Consider the following 18751-nt stretch of genomic DNA (forward strand, 5'->3'; position numbering starts at 1 on the left):
CGCAAACCCATCTGTATTGATGAGTTTGGATTTTTATCTTATTTCACAACAGATTCTAAATATTGGCCTAACGTGTCAATATCTAAGGGCAACGGAAAGGTACGTTGATAATTGCAAGAATTCTACATCTGCCTACAATTTCTTAAAATGAAATAATCTGTTGATAAATATAAGGCCTTTTTATCCATCTGCATCAGTGATAATATTTCTCTGGCATAGAATTCAAAATTCTTTGTGAATATTTACTTTTATGTGCCAATGTTCAAAAAGTACCTTCCAACTTACACCACTAATTTTGGTAATAAAAATATAAGTAGAAACTCAATAGAAGTGGTTAATTACTTTTGTCTGTGTGATCACCAGTGCGCACTCAAGACATGGCAGGATTTTGTAATTTTTGTAAGTTGCACTGTGTATCCAGATGCAACCACTGCGCGTTGATTAATGAGTGTTTGGGAGACTGTGCAGAATAATAATGCAATGTTAAGTTTCCGGTCCACGAGGCTCTGGATGTAGCTAGTCCTTAGTTTTTACTATTGTTTTTCTTTCTGTGTTGCTTACTAGCCACACATAATGGTCTCTGATTGGATGTCAGAATAGTTTGTACCTAGCTCCGTTCAAATTTTCTCCACCCACACAAATTCAAGAATTTTTTTCTGGCACAAAAAACCAACACCATTAGCAGTGGCATCTCTCAACAATGAGCATCCTAAAAATCATCTTGAAGAGAAAAGAAGTTGATTTTCAACGATGTGATACAGACTTTGAAATCATGCAGGTAAATACCCAAATGATACGTAATGGATGGGAAAGAATAAAAAAAGAGAAAGACACAGAAAAGAAGATACAATACCATCATGAGTTCATGAGTGTCAGGCTTGTGTGCACAACGTGTACACTAGGAAGAATTATTATAAAAAATGAAAAGGAAATTCTTAAACTAATCAAAAGGAGAGAACGAAAAGACTACATTCTAAGTTTTGATTGCATTAAAATTAAACCCTGAAATAACTTCAAAATTAAGTGAAATGAATCTCAAAAGCAAGCAAATGTCTTTTAAAGTACAAAGAACATTACCTTAGAAGATTAGACAGAGGGACTTTTCAAGTGCAGCACATCAGATAAACCAGAAGGACCCACATGGGGGCCAGCTGCCTGGTAAATGCAATAGAGGTTGCTACACATTCAAATGCACGCCCGGCTAGAATGATCACAGAAGGAATGAGATGCAGACATTGGAGAGAGCGGCCCGATTCCAGGAGCAAGGGAAGGAGAACAGAATGGAAATCAGGATTAATGCCAGAATGGATGATCAAAGCATCGCAACTCAACATCCCGACCCTGGGCTGTGAAGCTTGAAAGAAATAAAAAGTTGCATATGAATAATCCTTCATTTATTTTTCCAGCCGGAGTTTGGAGGAGAAAAATAAACAGGAAACAATGTCTGTAGAGGGAGGCGGTCTTATTTTCAGCAGAGGTCTGAATCCCACTTGAGGCTAATCCAGGACAAATGGCCTTGCAGAAGGTAGGGCAGGAGATAACAGAGAAGGGAAACGTGGCTTGGAAATAAACTTCAGGAAGCTATTTGTCAGTGGTGGGGTTGAGGACAGACACTTACTGCTCTGAGCCCATATCGTGAGGGCCAAGTTAAGGCCAGAGAGCGTTCATGTTCTGTATCACAAAAGCTGTCGCTTCCTCTTATCGGTCTTCAGACACAACACCCAAACTACACCCCTGAGAACATGCAGATATGAATAAAAGAATTCAAATGGTAGAGCTGGGAGAAAGCTTTACAAGCATTTAGCAGCACACCTTTATAGCTCCATGAATAAACCAATACCCAGACAGGTGAAATGTCACAGCAGAGCCAGGCCTAGACCCCAGGCATCCGTCCCTCAAGGCTGGCATGTTGCTCTGCCAGCATGCTTGCAAGGGTCCATGGCCCAACTCACTGGTTCGTAAAACAGGTGTTTGCAGCAGAGTCATTTGGAGGCTTGTTAAAAGGTGATCCCAGGGACACTGGTCCTAACCCAATAACAAGAGTTGAGGGCAAGCAGGCCTGAGCCAGGAAGAATTTTTCCAGCTCTCACAACAGCACCACTACCTTAATTCCAACACAAGAGACATTCATTGATGTCTGTGTGCAAGGTACTGCCGGATGATGGAAAGTCAATGATGGCAAAACACTGCCCTCCAAAGAGTTTTCATTCATCCAGTTCCTGAACCACTTATTTCAGGCAAAGCACCCAGGGGGCGCTCTGTAGACAGAGTTGACAGTGAGGATGCTAGAACCTGTCAGCTGGTGATCAACAGATGCTCAAGAGTAAGAAGAAGTAATTCCTCTCCAAGTACACTATGGATGGCCAATTCCCCACGTATGCTCAGAACAGAAATGGCGATGGGTCACGATGGTCATTAAGCGTCAAACATATGTAACTGTGCCACAATTTTTAAAAATTCAAATTAGGACGCAGACTAATGTGCCCCCACCCTCGTGCTGAAACAAGATATGAAACAGAAGGGTTTGGGGACAAAAAATTCTCAAAGATGGAGCCAAATTTGCCCCCTCCCCCCTTCTCCTCCCACAAACCTGTTCACCAGGGGTCAGGTCTGAGCTATGGTAGGTTGGGTCCTTTGGGAACTCACTGGGAAGGGCTGCTCAAAGCTCCAGGCACAAGATCACCCCAAGGCACTTTGTAAGGCTGAATGTCCCAGGCACCTGTGTGGCTCAGCTGTTTGGGCATCTGACTCTTAATCTCAGTTCAGGTCTCAGTATCAAGGTCATGAGTTCAAGCCCCATGATGGGTGTGGAGCATACTTAAAAATAAAGTAAAATAAAATTAGAAAAAGAAAGAAAGAAAGAAAAAGAAGGCTAAAGGTTCAACAGATCAAGTGCAGAAGAACATCTTGCCCAAAGTTTAAGTCCCAGGACAGAGCCAACCCAGGGAAGAGGTGGCCAGTTCCTGGACGGTTGTGGTAGCTGCTTTTAAGTCACCTGTTGGGTCTGAATGTGACTGCTGTGTAGGCAAGTCCAGAAAAAAAGGGCAGGTGGAGAGAAAGAGACATGCAGAAATCCCAGGCTTGGCCCTCCTTTGCCTGTCTCATCGGGGTGGGTTTTGTTGTTGTTGTTGTTGTTTTTGTTTTTTTAAAGATTTTATTTATTTGACAGAGAGAGAGAGAGAGAGAGAGACAGCCAGCGAGAGAGGGAACACAAGCAGGGGGAGTGGGAGAGGAAGAAGCAGGCTCATAGCGGAGGAGTCTGATGTGGGGCTCGATCCCATAACGCCGGGATCACGCCCTGAGCCAAAGGCCGACGCTTAACGACTGAGCCACCCAGGCGCCCCCACTGGGGTGTTTTCATTTTGATTGTCACTAATCGGACTACGGATTTCCAAATTTAACTCCTCCTTGTTTAACATCTTTGTTAAAGTTTAAGAAAAATACAAGTAAAACAAAAGCAAAACCAATCAAGCAAACACCCTTCCCCTTACTCCTGGAATACTTTCCTAGTCCCGCAAGCAGATTAAGGCTTCCAGACCTCTCTGGGGAGGACGGTGAACTCAGTTGCTGCATCCTGCTCACAATTCAATCCCCTGCATTTGAGTGATTTACATAATGAAGGATCTCACCTACTGAGGCTCCGATTATCAACCCCACCCCCCTAAGGAGAGCTTTATGATTCACTCCTCTGGTGGGCCTCCTTTCCACCACTATAAAGTGGTTCGGTTCACTAAAACCTTATATAAAACTTTATTAGGCAGGATAATTTAGCTGGTGCAACAAGCAATGAAATCTCAGTGGCTTGATACAAAAAAGGGTTATTCCTTGCTCACATAAAATCCAAAGCAGGTCAATGGCGGACCGCCTCCCTCCAAGACCCAAGGACCCATAATGCTGCCATCTTGTGATGTCACCATTTCAACATGTGGCCTTCAAGGTTGCCGAGGCAGGGAAGAGATGAGGCATCTCACTGCTTTTAACTACCTCCACCCAGAAGTAACGCATCACACTTCTGTTCAGTGGCCAGAATTCATCCCATGGCTTCACTCCACTCTCAAGAGGCCAGTAAAAATAAAGATGGTCATGAAATATGTGGTGTACACAATCTGTACCATGACAGCAATAAATATCATGTATATGCAACATTAGCATACGTGTCCTAGCTGGGAGGCCCCTTTTCCCCATACTCCCATACTCCACCTCTCAGAAGTTGTTTCCCTGCGTTTGAATGCTGGGAAACCTTCTGTTCCGGTGTGTTAAGGAAGTGGTTGAGTAAATTGAAAACCATTAAAAACAAACAAAACTAAAGTGTCAAACGAGAAATGGTTTTGGTTTTGCATATACTAAAGGAGCAGAGAGGAGACAAGGTCAAGAGTGAACTGTGGTAAGTCAGCAGGAAAGGGGTAAAGAAAACAAAGGGCAAAAGAATCATGACTGGTGATTGGCATTACCTCTGATGAACACAGTGATTTGCATCTGAATGTAAACTTCCTACGGTAGAAATATACAAGCATACACACCCTGCAAAACAGCACTGCTGGATCATCAGTTGCACTTGGACATTCCGCAAGTTTGTGATTCATGCTCCCAAGCAAATGAAGTCTAGGTATCATCCTGGCAGTTCCTACCTTCTAGCATTCAATGCCCCTGGTGGCCCGTGTTGATTTAACAGAAAGAGGAGATGCCTTCACATGGTTCTTAAAGATGCAGGGGGCTCTTGAACTTGTAAAGGGAATTCTTTCAACTTAAATAAAAAGTATTTTTAGGATGTACCTTTTTTTTTTTTTTCTTGAGAGAGGCGGGGGAGGAGCAGAAGGGAAGAATCTCAAGCAGGCTCCACGCTCAGCGCACAGCCCAACATGGGGTTTGATCTCATGACCCTGAGATCATGACGTGAGCCAAAATCAAGCTTAACTGACTGAGCCACCCAGTCGCCCCTAAGATGTATCTTTTAATGCAGGTGAGTACCAATTAATATGTAAAGGTTGGGGAAAAATTAGGTATCGGAGGGATATGTTCATCTTCCGAACATTCAACAAACACTGAATGCCTCACATGTCAGCCACTAAGTTTGAGGATAAAGCAGTGAATAGAGCTAACAAAAATTGGTGCCTTCATCGAACTCACCTTCCAGAATAAACTGCATTCTTTAGTTTCTAATGGTTTTTTTCTAGTTTTCTTCAGTCTTCCTTTTATTCCCCACCCCCCAAGATCAACCTGAATGGCCTACCTCCAGATTCTACATCCTCTCTCAGCGTACTCCCACATTGTCAACGGAGGTGGACACCTTCCCTGTAACACAGGTCATCCGCTCACTTGTTTCTTGGAAGTTCTGCCACTTACTGTCAGGGCAATCGAATTTAAAGAAACCTTACATTCTACAGTTGACCACTCGAATATTATTTTCACATTCGGTGTTGCCTGGTTCACTGCTCGGTCGGCCCGGTAGGACAACTCTGCTTTACCTCTCTGATGGGCTTTTGTGACTCCCACACCTGCGCCATTGAACCCCCGTGGAAAAGTCGGCTTCCATCATTCATTCCATCTTTACACACAAGGCTTTCCACCCCAAGTCTTTATTTTCCATCTCTCACCCTTTCTCATTATTCTTCAAGTCAGGACAAGTCACATATCATGGAAAGGTCCATTCTGAGAGGAAACGTGGGTCCTCTCCTGATCCTGACAACAAAATACTTCTTGGACTTTTAAGCAAGTCACTTTTCCTCTTCTGTGCTTCAAGAGGATGCTTGGTTCAGAGCTTCTGAGCACAGATCATTTCCCCCCATTTTATTTACCAAGGGGCTTTATGGTAATAGAGATTATATGGCCTATTTTTTTTTTTTTTCCTGGAATGGTCTCTATTTCCCACATCCTTTCCCATAAGTATGCTATCATTCTTGTCAGACCGTAGCTTAATTCCCATTAAAAACACAAGACTACAGTTCACCTGCTTGCTTACCAGGGCAATTCACATTCAGATCAAAAGCCTCACACTTTTCTCAAAAGTTTTTCCAAATAGCCCTTTTTCTAACTTCTTCCCACGCCATCATTTATCTCAACTTAAGACCACGTATCAACCTCCTACTCATGCTGCCAACCCACTCTTGGCTCCAGGAATCACTCATCATCCCCGCTCTTTGTGGGCTGCTCTCCTAAACCAGGGTGCACCAAACCCTCCTCTCCCTCTCTCCAGTGCAGGTTACACTCCTGCTGCTCACTCCTGAGTGGGCACCGTTCCCCTGACTACGCCCCAAACCCCAGCACAGACATTCTCCTCCACCAGGAAGTTTTTCCTGACCTACAGGGCTAGGTAAGTGCGGTTTTGAGTAGCCCTTGTCTGACTATACAAATCTCAAGGCTCCTTTTGCTTTCCTATAATGGATGCAATCCCTAGTTTCTGCCTAAGTGGAAAACTTCATTCCAACTCTATGTACTCGAAGGCTGTCTTGTCTCTTTTCAGTTCATTCTATTTTGAGAATAGTGGACAGTGGTTTCAGATTTACAACACAGTGATTCAATAACTGTGTTGGGATAGTCTCACAAGTGTCGCTACCATCTGTCACCATGCAGCACTATTACAATACCATTGACTATGTTCCCCATGCTGTGCCCTTTATTCCCATGACTTATTCATTCCTTAACTGGAAGTGTATCTCCGACTCCCCTTCATCCATTCTGCCCATTTCCCCATTGCCCTCCCCTCTGGCAACCATCAGCTTGTTCTCCATATTTATGGGTCTGATTCTGCTTTGTGTTTATTCATTTTATTCTTGTTGTCTTAATTCCTTAGACAGGGACTAAGAAAATTCAACAGTTTTACTCATCCAGCACTGAACCACAAAGCAAACACTGAAGTGTTTGCTTGTTTTGTTTTGTTTTAATTTATGTAGCCATTAACTGGTTGGCAGTAATCCACAATAAAGCATCAATATATCTCCTTGTAATGGCAGCTTCCTCTTTTAATAACTCAATGGATCTTTAAATACTCACCAAACGCCACATTCTACAATAGCCATCAGGCAAAAGATGTGCCTACCAGAATGTGTTTGTTTAATTCATTCAGTAAAACATTAAAAAAAAGTAGTTGTGGTCTACTGCATCACGAAAACATTACCAGATCCCAGAATATTAATTAAGTCATACTTACGAAGAACAAGGATATACACTAACAAGAGAAAGACGTAATACAATAGGATATGCTAAAGCAACAGTTGGAGTTTTTACTACTTTTCTTTTGGTATTAATTGCTTTAAAGTCCACTACGGAACTTGAATTAACAACAACAACAATCAGTTTTTTCCCCCAACGTTTTCTAGGTTGGTTTGCAAGGTGTTGCAAATCACTGTAATTATAAGAGCCTTCAAGGAAGGCTTAGCTAAAATAGGAGGAGTTTTTGCAGTGCCTTCTAGTTGCAGGGATGGGGAAGACAGGGAAGTGTTTGGTCTAATTCCTCAATTCTCTATTCTTTGTGAAATCTCTTATTAAACCTTCTACAGCATATATCAATAGAGATAGTTACTTCAGGACTCTCAGACTGGTTATTCCCTGGATATTGGGGGTTTTGAATAAATGTTGAGGTGAAGAAGGTGTTTGTGGGTAAACATTTGTCACCCCTAGTTGCACAGCAAGGTCATCAAATTGTTCTTTTCAAGCAACGGTTCTGAACGAGAGGTGGGGTGGGCAGACAGCTAGGATCAAGGAATCAGTTTCAAGATACCAGAATCAGGAAATCTAGGTTCAAGTGCTAGAACGTGTAATGGTATAGGAACTGAAGTCCATCCTTTAAACCTGAGTCAGTTTTTATGGTTACAAGACAGGAAGTCAACCTCAAAGCATTGTTATAAAGATTAAGTGAGATGATCTCTAGGAACACATTAATACACATAATAAAAATTCAAGGCCTCAGTGGAGATGGAGGGTGGGCGGCAGGTCACCCACTGACGCCACGTTGTGCTTTCCAGTCAATGGCAAGGCAATCCTACGTTAATTCTTCACACTAAGTGTGTATGTGTAGGTCTTCCTTCCCCAACTAGACCATAACCTCCAGAATGTCAGGATGCACAATTTCCCCACAAACCAACTGAGTGCCAGGACCAGAAGATGTTCAATACATGTTTGTTATATTAATGAATAAATTACACAGAATTGTATCACGTTAGGCTAGGGCCACAAAAGCTATTTCATAGGGGAGAGTCTTTCCCTACAATCCCCCACACCATCCCGTGGTGTTTCCACCATTTTAAGCAAACCTACATCAGTACAGGTCTCAGTTAATTAGAATTATTTACAGATGTCTTGTCTCCTCAATTACTGGTGTATTTACTTTTTAATCCTCAGCTCTTAGCTGATATTGTTCATGATTCTACTTAACCTTCTGCTGGGAAGTCCTTCCAAAGTCAAATCTCAAGAGTATTTACCAGGACCAGTGTTTAGCCCAATACCATGCTTACAATGTCCTTCACCAATGGGACCCAAAAGACAAGAAAGGAGTGGCTTAGTCATTATGCGGTGTCCATCAGACATTCAAGAAGGACAAAGAGTTCCAACATTCTTTCCCTCACTCTCATACTCACACCCCCCCCAAAAAAAGCCTTTGCCATATACCCAAGTCTCTATCCCATTTTGAGATTTCCCCTTCTCTTAAAGTATAAAAACTGATGTATGTCAGGCATAAATGTAATAATGTGGTCAGGAGATCTGATTTTGAGCTGAAAAGCTCATACTGATCACTCAGATCTTCTTGGGGAAATGCATTACAGTTTCCTTCAAATACCCTTCTTTGGTCCGATGAAAATACAGTGTAGATTCATAATATCTACCTTTGAGGCTTCTCTGTGAGAAAGGGGCAGTTAGTGCTATCAAGCTGTGGGAGTGGTCGGGAAATGAAGGCGTAGATGTGTTCATTAAATAGGTATTCTGAAGCAAAAGGAGTTATTAAACTCAAGGCTGCAGAGTGTCCTACCCCCTCCCCGACCCCAAATATATGCACGGGATCCAGGCCATTCTAGGAAAGGGTGACCATGTGTTTGGTAATGTCTACATTCTTTAGCTTGGGTCCTGAAAATAATATTTAATTCTAATTACTGAATACTGCCTATGAACGGATGGTAGCCTAAGTGCCTTCTATGCGTTCTATCATTTGCTTTAACCTGCAAGATAATGTGATTAGGCAAGCATTATTATGCACACTTTAAAGCTGAAGAAAATGAGCCTCGTGGAGCCTAAATGAACTAAGTTTAAGTCGAATCTAGTTGGCTCCAAATTTTAAATAAGTGCATGTCCTCCTGATAATTAGGAGCTTTTACCTATGCTGGTCTGATAACAAATGTCATCGGTAAAACTTGCTCTCTCTCTGATCAGAATGGGCTAATAGCTCCTGTCACATCACTAGAATATTTTTAACTTGCTGAGAAAGGTGTAAAAATGAATTATTTCCTATTATCAGCTACCACCCTCTCCAACTCCCACGTGCCACACAGCATGGATAGTTTCTTTCTGCAGAGGCTTCTCTGGCTACTTCTCTCTGGTTTCTAATGCCAATTAACAAGGGCTCCCGCATTTCCCAAGCACTCCCACACCCTCAAGTTTTTTTCTAACCCACCTATTAATGCAGCACACGCTAAAGAGAAGAATCCTAATTAAAAAGTCATCCGCACCACCTCATGGAAATCACACCTTCTTTGCCAGGAGGTGTTCAGGGACAGCAAAATGGGACTCCAGTCATTCTGCAAGATTCAGACTCCCAGAGCAATTTGCTGCCATTGGCCAGGTGATAATCCAGTTAGTGCTGGAAGCCATCCAGGCTGTGACAGAATTTGCAAGAACAGAGAATCTTGACCGCCCATAAACACAATCCCTCAAGGAGACAAAGACCCTACCAACATGGGGGTCAGAGCTGTGCAAAGGAGAGCTCAGGATTTGATAGCCAACACTGACAACTCATTCTTTCTTCATAGGAAAAAAAAGAGAGGAGACAGCACATTGAAATACAACTTTCACTGCAATGAGCTATTCCACGCAACCTGAAGGAGAATTCTGGTATTCCAAAGAGTGCAGGCAAAGCAGAGAAGTATCAGCTGGTAGGAAGAGCTGGTCATCTTTGGTTTATGAAGCTCAAAAGCACTTTCCTATCCCTATTTATCTGAGGCTTCATTTCACATGTTCCCAGTGACGATCACTCTAGCACTGGCCAACCCTACACCAGAAGGGTGCTTCCAGATTAAGTTAGTTCCATCAACCACTGCATTGGGAGCGCCATCTTCATTCATCTGACTGAAGTCAATAGCCACTGAAGTCTGTTCTAGTGATCATTCTAATTCGGGTTATTATTTCTTTTAAAGAAACTTACAAAACTCATACAGAGAGTGGGTGTGTGTGTAGGTGTCCTTTTGATAACAGACTTTAAGGTTTGGTAGGAAAAAAAAATCATGAAGGACATCCAATATCAGCTCCCACCTGACCTTTCCCTAAAAAGTGATCCTCTAGCCTTTGGGTGAAAGCCTTAGGTTACTGTAAGTGCACTGCATGCTTACGCAGCTCTTGGAAGATGGGGCTTCGGAACAATGGCTGAACTCTACCTCCCCCCAACATCTGCCCATAAGTTCCGGCTTTGCCCTATATGCCACACTAAAGGAGATCATTTTCTTCCTTATCTTCAAGTCCTTTAAATATTTGGAGACGGTTATTGACAGGTTACTCAAACAAGCCTGATTTTTTTTTTTCCCCAGTCATAGTGTCATAATGGCTGGGATGCTTTCAGATGTAAAATAATGGCCCTGGATTACTCTGAACATTAATGCTGGATACCTAAGGGGATGAATCCGACAATCTCATGTATTTCCATGGAATTTAAATTATCTTCAACCCTGCCTTCATAGCTCAACTTGTGCTTTCAAACTGTCAATCCACCCACTTTGAAACCAACTCACTCAGCATGTCCACACACCCTCCCACACTTCTTCTCATCTTCCCAGAGCACAGTTCCAGGATGAATTTGGCATTGGAAAGAGAACAGGTAGCTTCAGCTGAGTTCTCAGAAAAGGACATTAGACATTAGAAACTAGCCATCCGTTGCTTAACATAAAGGCAAATGCTACGGAGGGAGGGGTAAGTTCCAAGGAGGACATCTTAAAGAAGAACTGATGAGGGCATAGGAATTTCTGAGCTTAACCATTTCTGAACTTAACCATCCAAATCCTGCCTGTCAGAAGCAGCTTCAGAAGACATGCTAAGCGTCTTCACATTCTCATCTTATTATAGCCATAGATGTTCACACAACCTGGAACGCTGCCCCTTGTCAGAGTCTCTAGGAGAGAGCTTCTTTGACTTTGATTTGTATTCCAAGAGAAAAAACAAAACTAAGTTGTAGTAAGTGAGACAACGTCCTCATTTTCTCCTGACCTCTTCCTAAAGAGAGCACAGGACCCGTACTATAAAATACCACCACGGTCACGAGACAGTCCGCTGTCCGCCCACGCGGCGCTTGCGACCGGGCCGTTGCTCTGTTTACCAGAGGCCTCCAAGGCAACTCGATTTAATTCTGACATACGCATACCAACCTTCATTGTGAAACGGTCAATGAAATTTAAGTCCTGAGTTACCATTACAAGCACAAGACTTGAAATTCCAACGCTCTCACTTTCAACTAAAAAGCAATGAGTTTCTGTTTTCAAAAGGGGTCAAAGAGAAATGGTCTCGTGGGATAAGGAAATTATTTTTTTAAGGAAATATCTCCATCTTGTGGGCATTTAGGACTCAGGTTTAGCACCATATACAACGTGTTGCATTTTTACAATTTGATTCAAAAAAGCATTGGCTTGTATAAAGCTTCTGTGAGGGGCTACACAAGTAATATACGAAAACTATTTTCTGGGCGTTCACAATCCAACGTGAGAGAGACACACACATGTATCTAATAAAAGAGAGAAAGCGCTGACACAGGACACAAGGTTTGAGGCAAGCGCGGAAGGATTACAGACGTGAATTTGGACAGCAAGTTCTGGAAGCAAGTCCTGGAGCAAGTGAGATTTACACTGGACCCTGACAATTACCTGATTTCAATAAGTCAGAGGGAAGGAGAAGCTTGCCCTCCACATTAAAATCAGCTTGAGAAGAAGCAGAGGCGGGTATGTTAGTTTCCTATCGCTGCTGTAACACATTATTTACTACAAGCATCGTGGCTGAAAACACAAGTTCATTATCTTACAGCTCTGGAGAAGTCTGACACGGGTCTCACCAGGCTAACGCCAAGTCTGATGCTCCTTTCTGGAGGCCCTAGGGCAGATTCTGTGTCTTTGCCCTTTCCAGCTTCTGGAAGCTACTCACATGCCTTGACTCAGGGCATCTTCCTCCATCTTCGAAGCCCGCAACAGCAGATAGAGTTCATGTCACCTGTCATCATGCACATCTTCTTCCAAGGTCACGTCCCCCCTCGGACTCTCCCCTCTGCCCTCCTCTTCCACTTTTAAGGACGCTTGTGATTACACTACGCCCACCTGAGTCATCCACGAGGCTCGCCCTATTTTAAGGTCAGCTGATTAGCATCCTCAATCCCTCTGCAATCTTAATTCCCCTTTTCCATGCATCCTAACATCTTCCCAGGTTCTAGGGATTAGAACAGGGGTGGGGCGGCATTATTCAACCTATCATGGTGGGAGAAGAACACAGTAAGAGACGGTGAGTAGACTGGGTTTCAGGTAAAGAAACAAAGGCATACGGGAAGGATATAAGGGGAGATAAAGTTGGAAATGAGAGAACTGAGACTCCCCTTTGGCTTCCGAGCATGGAAAACTATTATTTGATCTTGTTGGGAAGAGCACAACTCTGGCCGCACCATGACAGGAGGATGAGGACGTACCTGCTGGAGGCGGGAGACCAATGAGAAGAGCCCAGGGGGTTATGATAAGGGTCTGAACTGATACGGTGATTGTGTGAATAACAGATGTGAAGAACACTGTGTAAGAAAGAATAGGCACGACTCTGATGACCATTAGGGTTCTGGAGAAGACAATGAAAGATTCCACCACCACTCAAGTCTCAAATGAGAGAAAAATACAGCTTTGTTATCAGAGCTTGGGAACACAGTAGATATTATGCAAGTTTTGGGGGGGGGGGAGTTGTCATGATTTAGGAGTTGGTCAGGGATAGGGATAAAGGGAGCTTTACTTAAAGTGACAGGAGTCTGTAAGATTGGCCAGGAAGCCTAGATGAAAAAATAAAGTCGAGAATTGAACTTCAGAGACTTCCTTCACATAAAGGGTGCACAAAGAAAGACAAGAGAAAAAAGGCTAAGACAGAGTGAAGGAAGACTAAAGGACAAGAGAGATGAAAGGGGGGGAAAAAACCCACACAGTGAAAAATGAAAGCTGCACGTAGGCTGAACAGAATAAGAAAGAAGACCTACAAACCCAGGAAATTGAAACTAACCTGGGAACCCAAGTGCTGGAGTAATTCAGCTTTACCAAGGGTTTTCCCCAGGTGAAAGTAATCGCACTTAGCACAAATCAATAGAGGTATGAAACTGGCGCACGGGAATCATCAGCCAACTATTTCCTGATCGATCGACGCGAGATTCGAAATCTGCAAGGGACGGCAAGCAAGCTGTCACCGAAACATAATCATCGACAACTTTTGTTGGAACTTTCCGACCTGCCAGTCACTGTTGGAAGTGCTTCACATTTAGTTCAAGGAACAGATATAATATCCAGGCACTGTTGCAGGTGCTGAACCGACGCAACCGTTGGTCTTCATGAGGCTTCTGTTCTCGTGGATTTCAGACACTCAACAGTCCTCTGAGGCGGGTCTTGCCCCTATTGCTTTTTAGATGAGGACCTGAAGCAGGCATTGCCAACACAGCCGGGAGACATAGAGCTGGGGGCAAAGCCAGGTGATCTGCTTTCAGAGTAACCACAGCAGGTCCCGCCTCTCCGGACAGAATTAGTACCCGATGTGAAGAAGTGATACCTAACAGATTTTTTAAAATAGCTGCATTTCCCATTAGCATTAGTGACTTTCCAGATTTGTATAAATGCTTCTATTTGCCTTCTCACTTTTTCTCTTATAACTAATATTAAAATTCAGAGCTATATCAATAAAGGAAACACATCCTGGGCTTCGGCGAGCAGCAGTATAGTGGGGGATATGCTATGTGGGAGAAATGGGACGTGGTTTCAGTCTGTGGGAACACATTCAGGCAATGCTGTGACATATGCAAATCCAACTGGAAATGCTTTTAATATCTACCTAAACAAGTTGTAGTCCTGCCAAGAAGAAAACATTTGTTGAGAATACAGATCCAACATGTATCCAACCCAATGGGAAGGCTTACGTAAGGGCGTGAGGCTGCAGAGGGGAAGACATCCCATGGCTTAAAGTACGAAGACTGAAAAACCCGCCTGTGTTAGCTACATGTCTAGAGATGGTTGCAACTTTGTGAGGGGAGAGTGAAGTTCTGACGTTACTTAAACTGGAGGTTAGAGCTATGAGATCAAATCCCTTTTCAAGTTCAACTTTGGTACACGCATCATTAGGGCACTGTCTTTGGCAAAAACCAAGTTGTTTGTTTCACCCTATCATTTTGGGTCTGTAACTCACCGATGCGAGGACAAGGACCCCATTCCCTCTTGGTATGACATTCTCTTCCTCCTGTTTGGTGCAAGTGTCATTGAATCCCAGAGAAATTTAGAAAAAAAGTACAAAAATTATGAAGTCAATCAGTCCCAGCCTATGATTATTTTTGTTAAATTTAAGAATATTCTGGGTACAACTGATGTTTTAAGTACACTGTTTGTATCGTTTAAGAGAATTCAATACACAATACCTAAGAAATCATCTTTATGGTTCAAGTTTTAAATGAGGCATAATTGAATAACTTTTGTCTTCTTTTTTTTTGTAAGTAGGTGCCACACCCAACATGGGGCCTGAACTCTTGACCCTGGGATCAAGAGTCGCCCGCTCTACCGACTGAGCCAACCAGGTGCCCCTAACTTTTAAAACTGTAAATTTAAGTTGGTAGCTATAAGAAAAATTAGGTCCTGAAGTTGTAAATAATCTTGTAACATACAGAAGAATTAAAATCCACCATATTTCCAACTTGAATGTATGAGATTTACAAGTGTTATTTAAGCATGTGAGAAAGTTTATTTGTTAGACAATTTAAGTACTTAAAAAGAAAATCGAGTGTCTTAAGCTTATAAGTGCAGTTTAAAATATTTAAGTGATTTAATTCACTAGGTTGTAAAAAAATAAAAAAACCTTTTAAAAGTGATTGCTAAAGTTGCCAGATTTAGTAAAATAATTAGATTTGTAAATTGAAATTAAAGCTTAAGAAAGAACCCAGTTTTTGAATTTGTAATTTTAATAAAGTTAATATTACTATCCCACATGAAAGTAGCCCTTCAATAATCTAAGGATGAAAATCGCAGTTAAGAACATGGAAAAGCTCACCCAGATATCATGTGACTATCCAGGGTACCTGTCACATCCTGGGTTATGAAAGCTTGGGGTAAAGAACCTCTAGCATCCTGGCGAGTTCCTTCTAAAGGGCTGAAGGTCTTGTACCCGACCTGCTGGGGAGTTTGTTATTCATTATTGGTCACATTTATCGTCTCCTCCAAAGGGCGACTGGGTCAAATTTCAGTTCTTGTCCGAGAAGCACAGTTAGGACCTCAGGTAGCAAGTTGTTTCCCACCCTCACACCCAAGAAGCAGACTGCCCAGCCCCTGCTCCCTGGGGTGCCATGCGGACTAAGGAAGCGGTGCTGCTTCATTTCGGGTAGAGGCTTCATCTCACCCAAACATGTTTATAACAACTCTCTACTCTCTTGTTTGCCCTGAAAATGCTAAAAGGTGTATGCGGACAACATGCAAAGAGTGGGATGAATGCACCTCTTTCCCAGCTGGAACGGAATCGCTAGTATTATGTGTTACGACCCATTAACGGCCGTGTGCATGGGATTTTTTTCACCTCCTCCAGGTGATGGATGGGCTCTCCACCACCTTGCACAGCTCCACGTTGCTTCTGCTCATGGACTCTTTCCAGACGCAACCCTGAGCCTTCCTCTTTTCATCAGAATATAGCACAGAAGTAGGAGCTTTGGAACGTAAGCAATGCAGAAGCGTGAGATATAAACGCAGAAATAGCTCTGGAACTGAAAGGCCCCAGCCCACCTACAGTAACAATGGAACAGAGAATCTGTCAACAAATACCCTTCATTAAATGTCCCTTCTCTACCCAACGCCCCCATCGCCTCTCCTGTCAAAGAGTCCAATGCACTGTAACTTTCTTCTAACTATCCAGGGAACTACCTCATCATGCCATCTCCAACCCGGTGACTTTACTCTCAGAACCACCCCCATCTCGTGCTCAAAACAGGGTCACATCCAGCAATCCCAAGCACCGGGACCTAGTCCGCTTCACTTGCCTAAATGCAAGAGCGGAATAATAAGGTACGGCTCTGCTCATGAACCAACCACGGGAACCATCCTGACCACATGTCCTAGTTTGCTTTCCACAGAAACAGACCACGGGATGGACAAAGTCCGAAAAATATAAATAGAATGAATCACTACTGCTGGTGGCGAGGACAGGCGAGCCTTCTAAATGTGCTGAATTAAAGGACAGGGCGATCCAAATTAGCCTGAAGGACAAATGCACAGAACAGAGCAAGAAACAAGAGAAAAACAGCTTTAAGAGAACGATAAGGAAAATTGTCTCCAACAGGCGAGCAAAGGCTTCAAGCAGCTTGCAAAACTTGAAGGGCCTCCGCATCACTCCAAACAAAGAGGGGGAAGGATGCGGACATGATAAATAAAACATACCCTCAAAAATCAATGAATAAAAATTAATTGGCATTGTGGTTTAGCACTGGAGTTGTTGCATTTCCTTGGCTGAAACCCTACCTACCCAGGGGATTTCGAGTAAGTTGATGAACCCATGTGTGTTTCAGAGGTTTTGTGGTCCTGGTGTAATTTCAAGTTAACAAGTTCAGACTTTGCATTTCATGTTACAGCATCTGGACCATTTCCTGATGTGGATGGAGTTCGTTTTAACCTACATTTCCATGCGGTATCTTGAGTTGCTCCACTCCCGTGTCTCTCAAGCTGTCAAGACAGCTCTCCCTGAGGAGATGATAACCTCTTTTAGGGAAAGGAGGCTTCAGGAATGTTTTGAAGAAGAGAATGTCCCCTCTCTGTTGCTCAGAAAACAGCAGGGCCAGCATTTGCCATCTGACAGCCCAGGACAGAGTCTTTTAATGTTCTGGGAATAAAGAAATTTTGACAATGCCAGTTTTCTCAGTTGATGCCCAAATGAGCTTATTTTTCCTTTGCTTTCACTCCAAACTTCCAGATCATTTAGGGATCAGCTCTCCTGCCCAAAGGAGCTGGCTGACCTCACCAGTTGCTCTCACCCCTTCCAGCATGTATGGAGCTGAAATCTTGCAGGAGAGAACTCTGCAGTTCGGTTACATTCTGTAAAGGCCACAGCAGATCTAAAAATACTTAATGAGCCATGTTCATGCAAATGTTTGCCAGTTATAGACGGACTGTCCAATGGCATAAAAGCAACCTAAAAATATATGCAATAACATGTTAGAAATCAAAGCAGAAGGCTCATTAGTGTAACAGGAAGGGTCTACATTTAAAATAAGATGCTTTCTTATTCGACAGTACCAGTGCAGGTCACTCACCCCCATAACTAAGCCCTGTTAAAAAAAAAAAAAAAAAAAAGATAGCATTTCCTTCACCTAATCTGATAAATAATGCATTGATGATGGTGACAGGTTTGTAAAGACTGTGCAAGAGATCATGGGGGCTATGTATCTTCTTAATTCTTCCCTGTCTAATACACGCCACGACCTTCAGCTTTGTGATTTGAACATTTGGCCTCAAATGTCAAAAGGCTTATGCAGTGAGCCGGTGAGTTCAGCTATGTGTGATTGGATTCACCACAAATTCCAGAATTAATGTGTGTTCAACAAGCAGTTATACTTCAATAACATTTCAGCATGAAAGAAAAATGGGGCCAAGAATGTAAAAATTGAAATGTTATTAGCCTGCTTCTCCTTGTTATTGGCAATACTATCATTTCTGGTTAAAGGCTTAGCATTGCTGCTTGAAATTCTCTAGCCTCGCCTAACTGATTGAGACGTGCCAAAGGAATGAATGCGACAGTCTCTCGTCTGCACCAGGCCACCAGAGGCTGTCATCAACAGGGACCCGGGACTACTCCTGAAATCCGATGAATTAGCCTGTCCGATATTCCCCTCCTTCTCCTCACACCACACCCTGAAAAAGACCTAGGGAAAATTAATTACCAATGCATCAATCCATGACTTCCACTGAGATATCTACTAGCTCACAGACCTCCTGAAATGTTTTAACCACACACGCAGGGCAGTGGAGACCAAAAGAGGGAAAAAGGGGGAGGGAGTGGGGAGAAAGAGGGGGGAGGGGAGAGAAGTGGTTTGCATACTTAATGAAGATACTACTCATTCGGATAAAAATAAGAAATAACAGGAAAGCCCCAAACGTCTGAAGCTTGCCTAAGGTATGTTGGCCTTAAAAAGGCTACTCGTAATGTTTCATTTCATTGCTTTCCTTTTGGAGCATGTCTCTGACCCTGGACATGTACCAACAATTTCCAGTATCCCTGGGCTCTGCTCCTGGTGCACCTGTTTTCATCCATCCGGAAGTGTCTCATTATTTGAAATCAGCGTCTTGGTTTTCCTTAGCGGCAAACGTGAGGGTTTTCC

General features: G+C 43.0%; 1 protein-coding gene across 5 annotated transcripts in view; it reads right to left on the minus strand.

Annotated features, from left to right (window-relative positions):
• UNC5D (unc-5 netrin receptor D) overlaps nucleotides 1-18751 on the minus strand; it is a 537143-nt gene that overhangs the window by 295769 nt on the left and 222623 nt on the right. The gene's annotated exons all lie outside the window — the stretch shown is intronic.

Source organism: Ursus americanus, chromosome 27, assembly GCF_024610735.1.
Source record: "Ursus americanus isolate L20-20 chromosome 27, mUrsAme1.1.p, whole genome shotgun sequence".
Taxonomy (NCBI): Eukaryota; Metazoa; Chordata; class Mammalia; order Carnivora; family Ursidae; genus Ursus; species Ursus americanus.